This window comes from Megalops cyprinoides, chromosome 15, assembly GCF_013368585.1.
Source record: "Megalops cyprinoides isolate fMegCyp1 chromosome 15, fMegCyp1.pri, whole genome shotgun sequence".
Lineage (NCBI taxonomy): Eukaryota > Metazoa > Chordata > Actinopteri > Elopiformes > Megalopidae > Megalops > Megalops cyprinoides.
In genome coordinates this window covers 22,318,134-22,331,251 of record NC_050597.1, presented here as the reverse complement: position 1 = coordinate 22,331,251, position 13,118 = coordinate 22,318,134, and positions in this window count along the sequence as shown.

The window sequence follows — 13,118 nt, the reverse complement described above, 5'->3', positions numbered from 1 at the left end:
GGCGCCTGCCTGCCTGACTTCCCAGCGCATCACCAAGCCTGCACAACAAGCCTGCATGCTCCTTCTCACTGCTTGGGCTCCAGATATATACATATATGTATATATATTATATATATAGATATTTCATTTTCAATTTCTTTTTTTTTTTTTTTGCTATGTTGTACAGTTCACTTGTGCTTTTCACCCCATTTCTTCTGTCCAAACTCTTTTGATAAAGCAACTATGAGGCTCCACTCGGTTTCAGAAATGCAGTTCTGCTGTTTTTGTTTGTTACATCAACACAGTGTTGAGTCCTATGAGCAGTTTAAAGGGGCATTTATAAGTGTACATTTGGGTGCTGCAGTGAGAGAGCATTACTGCTGTTTCAACGCCAGTGTAGAAAGCTCTGCTTAATCTGCGTGGACAGAGGCTCCACCTGTACTCGTAACGAGACGGCATCGTTTCCATTCGCAGTAGGCAGGCACGAGAAAGGCCGAGCTCCCCTGAATGCTGGGGGGTTAACGGGGGGGGGCGGGGGGGGGAACAGTTCTCCTGAATGCTTGTGAAGCACAGCAATTCCCACTGTTGGCTAAAGGGCTCCGCTACTTCCTGCCTCATGCCTCTTGCTTCCTGCCATTTCCAGGAAATGAAGCATGCATGGTCGTAATATTCAACACGTAGTGACACGTCTGCCTGTTTTAAAACTCACTGGCATGCGGGCGACCATCCGTGTTTTTTTTTTTTTTTTTTTTTCTTTTCTTATCGTAAACTTTAATTCCTACCACTAATTGCACAGGGGGGTAGTCATTATATATAAATATATATTATATTTTTTATTTTTTTAACGGTCTGCCGGCGCCTGAAGTGAGGGGTGCTGGCGAAGGGCACTTTAGCTCCTCTGTGCGAACATTAGTGGGAGAAGCAGAGGCAAGAGTAGCCACACAGGGACCATCACTAGGCCAACGCACGCACACACACACACACACACACACACACACACACACAGGACCCCACTGTGTCTAAACCACAATGCACTAGAGAGGAAAGACCCAAAATCAAGCTCTTTTCTGCGGTGTGTCGGCTCTACGTCTTATTTCACCAGCCTTTGAAATAATTAGCCCTCGATTGTTGCATCAGAAGTTACAAACGCTGTATTGCCCTAAATGCTCTGTTTCTGCTGCGCTCTAGGTAAGATGGAGCCTGACAGACAGGGCCAGTTCCTCTGGGGGGAAAAAACGAAACACTTTTTGGTTTAGGAAGTAACACGCAGATATCCAACCGGCAATGGCAGTCAAAGAACTGAAAGCGTCTGCTTGCTATTTTCAGGACTGTACCCCCTCAAACATGGAGAATTTTTTTTTCCCCCTCATTGGTGTAATGTTTTTTTCTGCTTTTCTCCCCCCTCCTCCATCTTGTCCCCCTTCATGCTGGACATGATTTTCGTTCTTCGTCTTGTCAAAAACACGCCATCTAATGTAGCCGGCTTGTGCAGGAGAAGAAAAGCTCAGATTATGTTGATTTTCCTCTTTCACAAAAACCGAAAGCATTACGTACACTGAGAAAGAGGATTGTCCACACGCCCCACTTCCTGTTTGGGTTTCGGAACAGGGCTCGACCGGTATGCAACAAAATCGGAGCGCCATAGTTGCTTTAGAAAAACACTGCTGTGTTCTTTGGAGTATGTTTACTCTGTCACAGTAAAAGAAACTGTCTTCTGCCAAATTATATCCAACTTTGTGTTCAACACTAACCCTGTCCATAATCAGCATATTGTCAGAGCTTGCATCAGGACAAAAAAAAGAAACGGCAGAAACTATGTGCCTTGATAACAGATATTATTTTACATCTTCTGGTGCAAAAAGAAAGAATATTGCATTATGGGATACATGAATATGGTGCGGAACCATGTCGACCTAACATTCTACAGTACCTTGAAGACGTGGAAAACGAATGCAGATATTTTTTTAAGAAAGAGAAATATTTAAGTACTGAGCTTGCTCTTTAAGGTTTATGGTGCACATATTTTTGTGGCTATTGGAGGATTTTTGTCACGGTGCTATTCTTGAGGGGGTCTTTTCCGAAGTCAGTACCCCCCCACCCCCCCCTTAGGCCTGAAATGGTTAGTCAAATTGACCCCTTGTATGTTGTTCACTACTTGCTATCTCACTTGCTCTGCTGCCCACAGATTCTGTCTCACTGTATAAATGGAACGACGGCTGTGGTCTGAGGTGGGGTAGTTGGGTCACCGTTTTGACTCGGTCCGGGACTCTGATAGAAGTCTGCGCCCTTTTTGGAGATTACTGTCTCCGTTGTCTGGCCCCAACAGATAGCCTGCCCTACATTTCAGTTTTTCTATCCGTGTAAACACTGTGTGAATATGTGTGGTTCAGCCTTTCAGATTAAAGTCAGAGACATTCATCTTAGTTCAAGAAAATGCGTCAAGGAAATCTCTTTATTCAAACCTCAGTACTGTAAGTAGATGGGATTTTGGGGGGGGGAGGGTGTGGCTGTGGGTGATGTTTTACTCTAGTGTGTGGATTTGGCGCCTTGCTTTCAGAATCTCCAGAAGCATTTTCTCTGGGTCTGTTCATAGCTAAACTGCTGAGGGGTTTGATGTGCCCTGAGTCAGGAGAATGGTGATGGAGAAAAAGTCTCTCTTGATGTATTTCTGTTCTGAGTGATTGTCCTGCTCGGTTGCATCACAGCAGTTAGAGGGACAGAGGTGAGTGCAGAGAAATTTAGGGCTCAGGGGGTCGAGTGGAGGAACCTGCCTCTGGGATGTCCAGTGATGGTCGCGCCCCTTGGCTACTGTCTCGGAGGTGAGAGGCACAAATGCTAACATGTCAGAATTCACCTGTGCACTAACAAATGAAACTTGAATAGTACAGGGGCTTATCATTGAATCAGTCATAAGGGACAGGGGGGCGATCTATGATTACACCCAGCATCTAAAATAAATAGTTTTAAATAAAAATAGTTTGCAATTAATATTTTTGATGTCTAATAATGATTGCATTAATGGTGGAAAAGCAGATCTGTAGTAGTCCTGTTTTTGCGGTTTGATGAGAGCAGTAATTGGGCACACAGTCAAAGGTCTCACCGTTGTCAGTGTGGCATTGTTTTACGACAGGCCACTAGATCCAGTTGCTATTTACGTTCTGGTCAGGGAGGGGATTTAAAAAAAAAAAATGGAATCGGTGCAATGTAAATTGTATGCATGAGTGTGTATGTGTGTTAAGTCTTTGTGTGTGTGTGTGAATTCAAGTGACCAAAGGCTGTGTTTTTGAAAGCTGTCACACACGATGATGCAAGCCTGTCTGGAGGAGAAATGTACGCTTCCTCATACCTCCATCTCACATCTTGTTCAGCCACATGTTATGCATGGAGCCGAGTCATGCTGTCATGTAATTTTTTTTTGCGTAATCAAATGGTAACATTTCAATATTTAACAAACATTTCAATGGCAACCAATCAGAGTCCCCCGAGAGAGGCTCTGGCGGTTATGATTGGGCAGTGGGCTCTGTGGGGAAATGACCGCACCCAGCAGATGCAGTGAAGTGCCTCTTTTGTGTCCCAGAATCCCTCCATCCTCTCACACATCATCCTTTGTATGAATCCCCTTTAAACTGTTAGTGTTCACCTCCAGCCTCTTCTGTACAAATGCAGTCGTCTAATTGGTAAAAAAGCACCAGCTGCATAAAGTCGATTGAGGTGAAAATTAGCCCCCTCTGCATTTTCACTGTTTTATTTTGGTGAGGGAGGGGTCAGCACTGGAATGGCCCCTAGAAGGTTGGAGTAGCTGTGGGCCCTTTAGGGACCTGTTTTAATGAACCTAAATGGCTCTCACCGCTCCGCAATGCCTTCAGCACCGTCACAGAGCGGCTGTGTGCATGCCCTCATTTGCTTTCGGTTCTCCAAAACCACACGGAAAACAGGATCTCTCAAGATTACTGCTCAAAAACCATTGCTCCTGCTCTCCACTCTCAGAAAGTTGGAAATTGTAAATGTAGTATGTTTAATGTTCAAAATTACTTTGGGCTTTGTTATCCCCTGACACTGTCACTCTGGTTGGATTACAAGGTGGAATCCCTGTCAAGCTTTTGCAGTGCTCCCAGCACTTGCACGCACACCAACACACATGCATTCACTGAAGTTGTGTTGAGCCACTTCCTGAAGAGTGTTGGTCTCACCTGCCTGTGGGCACGACAACCGCACCTTGGCCTGGGCCTGTACCAGGGGTCGAGGCTGAGACGCCGGTGGCAGTACCCGCCCCCCCCCAAACAGCCGGTAATCAGACGGCTAAATTTACAGCGCCTGTCTAAATTTAGCCAGCACCGAAAGGGCCTGCTCTGTTTGTTTTTTTTGTTTTTTTTTTTTTTTAAACGCGAAATGTGTTTGCTGGCCTGGTCTGGGTGCACAGAGAGCTCTCTCTCTCTCAGTATGACCGCCTCCTCAGCATCCTGTTGATTTTCTGATAAGTTCAGTTTACAAGAAAAAGTAATTATATAGTATTTATGATTTTTTTTTTTGGTCCACATTGCCTTTTGGGTTTGGGAAAATAAGAGGCACAGCGGTGCGCGGGAAGCCAGGAATATCTGCTGTTTGCTGCATTAAGATGTATGTCAGAGTCACACAATGTGCTATTGAGAGCAGCAGCTTCCTGCTTGGGGAAGTGTGTGTGCGTGCGTGCGTGTGTGTTTGTGTTTGTGTTCGTGTGTGTGTGGGGGAGGGTGTTGTGTAAAACTGAAATAATGGCACTTTAATTGTTTTAATTGTTTTGAGGCTGGGGGTTGTGTCATTGGTCCTGGAGCATTTCAGTTGTTTTCCTGCATTAATGGAGGCAGAGTGCGAGTGTAATCTATTCTGTTGATGCTCCCGTCTCTGAGCCATTTGGGTGCTTGCCTGTCAGGGTGGTCTGTTAATGTCTGGGGGAGTAGCAGTCCAAATGTGCACTGTTCCGGGGTGTGTACAAAAAGCAGACTGGTTGGGGTCGTGCTTGGAGTGGTGCTTTCGCCGCTACGACACCTGTGAGCAGGTTCCCACAATTCCCATCCTCCTCAGACTGTCTCATTTTCTCTGTCATCCAGGGGTTTCCCCGCTTTCTCACAAACAGTAACTTTCCAAAAAAAAAAAAAAAGTCAGACAAACAAAGCTATTCCTGGCATGCGGTCCGGGATGTCCTAGGCCCAGCTTCACAGGGGAGGCGGCGTTTTTCGGTCACTGCTGTAGGTCCTGGAAAGTGACCCTGCTGTGTGATGTGTGAATGGATCAGTCCCTGAGAAGCTAAAGGCTGAAGGTAGGGAAGGTAGAGAAGAGTCTGCTTTGAGTGACAAGCAGGCGCTGGCTTTCCATCTCCTTCTGGGTTTGCAGGTGCAGGGAGCTTACCACGCACCTCTACAACCAGGGCTGCCCAGACTGTTGTGCAGGGCTGTATTTTTGGCTGCTGTCCCTTGAGTCTCAGTTCGTAATGGGACAGAAAACTTGGACATTTGCAACTGAAATTTTATTAAAAATTTCCTGTCTGTTTGATCACCCATTAGTGTTCTGTGTTCACCTGTATTTATAGATATTAAGAAAAACACACGATTTAAGGCATGTTTGTTGTCTTTTGGCCTCTGCCTTGAGCATGGCCCTCTTGGCTTGGGATTGTGGTTTCCCCTGGTGCAGGTTGTTGTCCCACAAACCTTGGAAGCCCATTTCTGTTCAATAAATGCTTATTTTGGAAGTTTTGAGTAATGCAATATGCAAGCAGAAAAAACATATATAACTAAAGAATACCTTTTTAAAAATTTTATTGTTACTTTTTTATTTCTTGCTCCCTGATATGCAATGGAGTGTAACGTAACCATGGTTGCGATCCTCTGTCACTTTAATGCTGTATGTGCACATTGGTGGGGTAAGTGGATGCGGGCGCCGTGGCGACAGGACTTGACAATGATGAGGACTAACGCTGGGCATTCTCCAGCACCGGTTTCTCCCGAACATCTTATTCGTTCTGATGGTCGGGACAAGTCCCTCCAACACGAGGCCCCGCCCACAAGCACCAGGCTTGCCCGACGCCAGTCAGACGAATATCGATCTCTTTCTCTTGCATTTTTTCCCCCTCTCCCTGCCTCCTCTCTTTTTTCTTTTTTTTTAACACTGCCACCAGTTCAGAAGGATTTAGAAAGTATTACTTTTCAAAGGTATAATGGTTTAATAATCATGTACACTTTTCTTTTTGGTGCCCTTCTGTGTATCTGTCCCACTTCTGCGCTAGTTACTTAAGTTGATACTTTTTTGTTGTTGTTGTTGCAGTATAATATCTTTCATTTACAGAACCGTATGGAACGACACACTTTGTGTTCACACGTAGCTGTCACTCGGTGCTTGGCTAATGCTTCATTGTCTTAATATTCCAAATAAAACCATTGTAAGTGTAATCTTCTTTGTTTCGTGTGTGATTTCCCCAGATTTGCACGACATGGAAGGGGCTTATGGGTAGGGAATGGACAGGAGGACATGTCACCGACCTCCCTAACACGCCAGAGGCAGTTTATTATGTGAAATACACTGTCCGTCAGACACTCTAGCATTAGAATGAGACGAAAAGGTTCATAAATTCCTCTCCCGCTGAAATGCAACATTGTGGATGATTATGGCGGCTGACATCATTGGGTGTGAAGAAGAGGTGATGGTAAAAATTTGAAAGATCAGGCTTTTAGATTGGAATTAAAAAAGAAAAAAGGTTCTGTTCATCGGCAACTTCACCTGTTCGAATCCACCTGTTAAACGTACCTCTTGGCCGACTGCAGGTTCACCCTTATTTCCCTTCTGCAGATTGGTGGAGGTCATATTCCCAGACCACACCCACTCCACCCCCCCCCCCTTTCTTCCCGGGAGGGGCTGTCCACTTTCACTAGGCCGCTTTGTGTCACCCTCATCTGGAAGAGGGTGCGGCGTGGTCAGCGTGTGGGAACCTGGAGCACACCCAAACACCGTCCCGCTGTGCGTGTGGCGTCTTGCTCAATGGCGCTGGCCCCCACCCTCGGGCCCCGGTCCCGGCAGGCCTGGGGGCCCGGCTGCTAATCTGGGCTCTTTTCACAGAAGAGACTCATCTCTGACAGCAGGGACTGGAGCCAGGCAGAGGCCTGAATCCCAGACCAGCGTAAGTGGCTTGGAACTCGACAGTTTAGTATTTGTTCCTTTGAAATGAAGTATAAATAGCATGTGGGTTATCGGTTTCATGTTAGCTACCCGAGGCTTATAAATAATTGAAGCTCTCCACAGAGAAGGGTAGCGCACTCAGAAGGCTGGAATCAATCTGAAGGGTGTGACACTGGGATTGGCGTGTCTTGAATCGGGGGAAAGCAGCGGAGCGGCTCACATGCGAGCGTCCACACGCTGCTCTGCGAGCTCCACACAAACCCACGCCCGGCTGGAAATCTCAAGAGTCCCCCCCCCCCCCAACACACACACACACACACACACACACACACACACACACACACACACACACACACACACACACACACACACACACACAGGAAGGAGGTGCAGCGCAGTCTGCTAGGAGGTCAAATCAATAAGAACACCACCTAACCCTGGAAAGTGTTTAATGTAACGCAACCACTACCAAAACTTCTCAAGGCCCAAGGTCTTTTAAACTTCAGCAGGTTAACACACGTCCACACATCTCACATGGACCCAACACCAATGTAAATTATGTGAGTATGAATATGCAGATGTTAATAGCTATGTAACGGAAGGAGAAGTATACGTGCAGGGAGGGGTGATGTACTAGAAGTTGTGCTGTTATGTGGTGCGAAAAGTTCACCATGACAACCTCTGAGTGTGATTCAGGGCTAGTCATCCACATTCTGTCACATAAATCTTGGTAACATCTTCCCTTTACTGTCTCCCCTCTTGCGATTTTATAGCCAATTCCCACTCTTCTGACCTGTGTTAGTATTTTTAAACCCACAATGAGAATATTGGCTTCAAATGTAGAGGGGAAAACATGTTTTTGCAGAAAAAAAGGCTTGCAAATGTTTCATTCTTACTGAGTGTAACACAGCCGCAATTACTGTCCTGTGTCCTCTCAGCGCTTCTCTTTCTTCCTGCTGCAGTTCACATTGTCTCAATGACAGTTTAAAAGGGGATGTGAATCAGCACACACATGGGTCCCCCCCCGCCCTCCTTATCAGCTCCTACCCCACCCTGTGGACCCACTGGCCCAGGCTAGAGGGTGTACCTTTCTCACCCCATCTATAGTGACAGGTTATGCACGGTACCTGTACCTCAAACACAGCCAAGTTCATGTAGCGCAGGTCCCGCCCCCCTCCTTTTTTGTTCTTGTTTCCCCTCGTCTGATTGGTTGGTTCAGGCAACTCAGAGTTCACCACTGTGAGCACCTTTTCTATGGTGGCTGCTGTGGAGAGAAAAAAAAAAAAAGATTTGACTGCTGGACACATGAGGCTGGACACATGCAGCTCGGAGCACATTCTGAGGCGCTCTGCCTGTCGTCGGCAACACAAGGGGCGGGGCCCAGGGGTGGGGGGTGTGGGGGGCTGGGCTAAGAGGCCCTGGGAGAGAGGTGGGTGGGGGGTAGGGGAGAAAGTGAACAGTGAGGTGGAGAGAGAGAGAGAGAGAGAGGGCGGCTGCCTCGTGAGTTTTGGGCCCGGTCCAAGTCTGTGGCGGCAGCTAAGTAAGCGCTGACCTCCCTCTCACCTCTCTTGCGAGCACACACACACACTCACACACACACACACACGCATATTTCATACCAGAAATACACCCCAGACAATATTTTACACCCGCTCCAGAGATCACCTCCGGACGGCTGCAAGACGTGGCCCACCGGCGGGGCCTAAGTCAGCTGCCTCACTGTGGGCCCTGAGAGATGTCAGCGAACGCCAAGAACAACAGAGAGAGAGAGGGAGGGAGAGAGAGAGAGAGGAGGAGAACCTGTGCAGAGGAGTCCTGAGGAACACCAGATTTAGACCGAGAGAGAACAGGGGAGAAAAGAGTCTGCAGTGATACAGCACAGTGCAACAAAGAAAGCAAGAAACCAGCTTGCCTTTGTGGGAATGATTTATGTGCAGGGATCGTGGTTTGACCTGGGTTCAACACATCGGGTTATCTGCATGGGCTTGGCACCGTCAGGGCGGGGATGATAACTCTCCTTGGACGGAAGGCCAAGCTCAGTCATTAGGTTTTGGTCCCGGCCAAAATAGTTTTTTTTCCTCAGCCGGTGTTCTGCCATTTTTTGCATCCTTATCAGATGTTGCTACCGGTTGCAGGAATTTATAGTGTAGTCTATAAACTAATGCTACCGGAAGGCAGCAACTTTCACTTCATTTTGATAAGTCAAACGTTAGTAAAGTCAGTGTAAGATTAAATTACAAATTGTAAGATGTAAGAGTAAATTGTATAAATTGTGTCAAAGTAAATGTATTTGCAAACTTCTACTAGAGGACCAGCTGTCCTGCATGTTTTAGATCTCTCCCTGCTCCAACACAGCTGATTCAAATGATCAACTCGTTATGAATTCCCGAAGCTGCTTAATAACACACTGATCATTTAAATCAGCTGTGTTGGAGCAGGGAGAGATCTAGAACATGCAGGACAAGTGGTTCTCCAGGAGAGGTTTGGGAAACGCTGGTGTAGACATACGATAGAGAAACATTAGATAGCTAGATAGATAGTAAAGTAGTAACTAGCTATCTAACAAACTATTGTTTAAAAATAGCAAGTGAGTGAGTGGGCTACATTTCCAAAAACTTAACTACATTTCTAAAGACCTTCTCTACTGTCAGAGGAAGCCAAAAAATTATGGGCAGGCATTTGGTACTGTCAGCTGTACCATATTTTCATGCCTACGCATGCGCACTACCTGCTGGTTACATGTTCTGATGGGTTGCAAAAAAATGATAGGACACCTGTTGTAGTTCTGAACCCCAGAGGTATCACACAGCAGAGACTTACAGATAGAAGCGTCTCACAGAATTTATGCCTACAAGCATTATGAAGGGGCCCGGGGATGTGCAGGCTGTCTGATCTGACAAAGAGGCTTAAATCTGTGCCTTTGATACGATCCCAGTGGTAATTTGGGAAATGTCCTCAGGGAGTAGAAGCTGTTTTTTGTTCTCTGCCTGATCAGCAGTTTCAGCCATTATGTCGGCCATGTTGGCTTCCCAGAATTGCTAGAGAGAGCGGGGGAACAGAGGAGATGGTGGTGGGGGGGGTGTCACGTACATGTTCTCAGGAGTAGTGGAAAGGTACACAACCCCTGCCAGGAGTGGAACAATGCAAACTCATTTTTTCTGTCATAATTATTTTGGCTTCTGAACTACAGGGGAACAATGCATGCAGCTGTAATTAAAAGCATGTTCTAAGCTAATTTTAAAGCACACAAGCCTCCAGCATGGATCACTACAAATCCAGGTGCTGGGTCACCTGGACGTGTATCTGGCAGGTGGGGGTGCATGCCCAGAGGATGGTGAAATCTGTCTGTGTTATTTCCCTTCATGCCCCCTTTCCTCTTTTCTTTCTTGTTGTATGTTCTCTTTTTTAATCATGATGAACACTGATGGTTGTCTTCACTGCTATTACAATAATATGCTTCACCAATCCAGAAATCCAGTGTCATTTGTGATGTTATTTTACCCTCTTGTTGATTAAAAATAATATATGGAGTTTTTGCACTGCACGCACAATATTATGAATTTATTTGAACTGTAAGAAAAATGTGAAAAAAAGCAGAAACATCTATTAAAATTGGCATTTACCAATACCAGACAGTACTGGTGTTCAATCAGGGCCTGGTGATGCAACAGGTTCATTTTCACAAGCACATGAGAGCAGTATTGTGGATTAAAACTTATGACCTCCCCACCACCACCAGCGCTGCCTCCTGCAGATGCCTTTAAGCAGAGAAGGAGAGGTTGTCCAGATTAATGCGAGCGCGGAGGCATGTGCCGTGAGCGTGTAAGCACCGGCCGCACGCTCGAGTGAGCCCAGCTGCACGCAGCGACGGTGCGTGTCCGTCAGGAGGGAGAGGCCTCCCCCTCTCACCTTCGCCGTGATGAGAGCCAGGGCCGGAGGAACGCCTCCGTCACCGCCACGTCTGTTTGTGCGAGGAAGCACGAGCGTGGCCAACAGGATGTCTGAGGAGAGAAACAGCTGTGAACCTGAAATGTTTGAGTCATAATCCCCCCTCTCAGGCTCTGCCCCCGGAGCTCCCCCTCTCACCCTAAATCTCGCGCACGCTCCCACTGCTCAACTCCTCTCCCTCCTGCTGCCTCCCCCTTCTCCTCCTCAAACTTCCTGCCCCCTCCCCATGCCCCCCAGCCTACCCCCCCATCCCAGAGTAAGCCTCTCTCCCCAGCTGCCTATGACTCTTTACACCCCTGCTCCCTCCTTCTCCCCCCCCCACCCCCCACCCCCAGCTCTGCTCCCCTCTCCCCGGCCCAGGACTCTTGTTTGCGGGAAGCTTTCGGGCATCTGGGCAGGCCTCCCCTCCCCCCTGGCAAGCAGACCGGAAAATGTGAGCAGGCAGTTTGCCATGCAGTTCAGCTCAGTTCTCATCCACCAGTTCCTGTATTTGCCCACTTCTCTGTGTGTTCCCTTCATACATGCATGTGGCTTTTTTTGCTTTTTTTGTCTTGAATGAGGGTTGGGAATGATGGGGCCTGCCTTGAAGACTAGCCTGCGGCTATATATGCCTAGGCCGTTGGGCCTGGAATAATCGGAGCTGTGTTTAAAATAGCACCACCACAGGCCTCTCTCTCTTTCTCTCTCTCTCTCACTCTATCTCCCATTTGTCCTACTGTACAGCATCAGGGCTTGGCTGCCCTTCCTGTAAACTTGCAGCCCAGGAGCTCTGCTCACTCTCACCTCTTCCTCTCTGCCTCTGAGGGCTTCTGGAAAGTTTCCTCCGCTCGGAATGCTGCTGGTGGAATCTTACTGTTTATTTGTATTAATGTGAATCTTGACAAATTCCTTCCTCCTCTCTGTTTCTCTCTCCCTCTCTCATTCCCTTTGTGTCTGTATTTTGGGACCTTCGATGCCAGCATTTTTCCGCTCGCTATTCTCCCTGGAGGAGTTCAAAGTTCAAATGCGGAGGAGGATTTTAAGGTTGGTTCTCAGTTTGAGGAATGTGAGCTGGACTGGTTTGGGCTCAGGGGTGGTGAAGTTTGAGGCTGGTGGTGGAGCAGTAGGTGGCGGAGAAGTTTTGGCCTGCGGTAATGCAGTTTGGGTCCTGTGGTGGAGCAATTTGGGCTCTGTGATAGGGCTGTTTGGAGCCTGTGACAGAACAGTCTGAACCCTGTGGTGGAGCAGTTTGGGCCCTGTGATTGAGCAGTTTGGGCTCTGTGGTGGAGCAGTTTGGGTTCTGTGGTGGAGCAGTTTGGGCTCTGTGGTGGAGCAGTTTGGGCTCTGTGGTGGAGCAGTTTCCTGTGGTGGAGTTTGAGCCAAGCTATAGAGCCTTGATGGAGTTCTCCAGGGCTCTTAGTAGAGGAATCTGAGGCCTGCATTCTTGCAGCTGATCACTGGTTATGCTGCCTCTTTAGGCACCTTAACCCTAAACCCTAAACCCTTACCTTAACGTTAACTTGAACTTGAACTCAAAGTTGAACTTAGTGGCCTTTGTAAGGGAGGACTGTAACTGCACATTAAGTGTTAAGTGCGATCTGGTTCCTTTATCTGGCTAACTACGCTAAAAAAATAAATGGCCTGACTGTCTAGTTCTATCAGATGTTATCTAGGATAGGACAGCCACCTCTTTCAGCGTAACCATCCCTTTCATTTGCTTCACCACTGCTAGAGTAGTGGTGATTTTCATGGCTCGCCTCTCATTCAAAAAGCAAAGCTTGAAACGTATTTTCAACATGAACTTTCCTTTAAATTACATGTGCACATGAAGTGGTACTGATAACTCTTTAGCTAGTTATTTCTAAACTAGCTAGCCCAGCTCACCTGATGCTTCAGTGATACACAAGTTAACATCGTCCACTGGCGTAACTAAGCATATATTCCCACATTCTACTATGAAAATGCTTTTGTATTCAGACAATGTGATTGGATGTCCCTCCGTGAGCATCACAGCATTTCTGAAAAGGGAAATCCTGACACAATCTGATTGGCTGCTGTCAGCTACA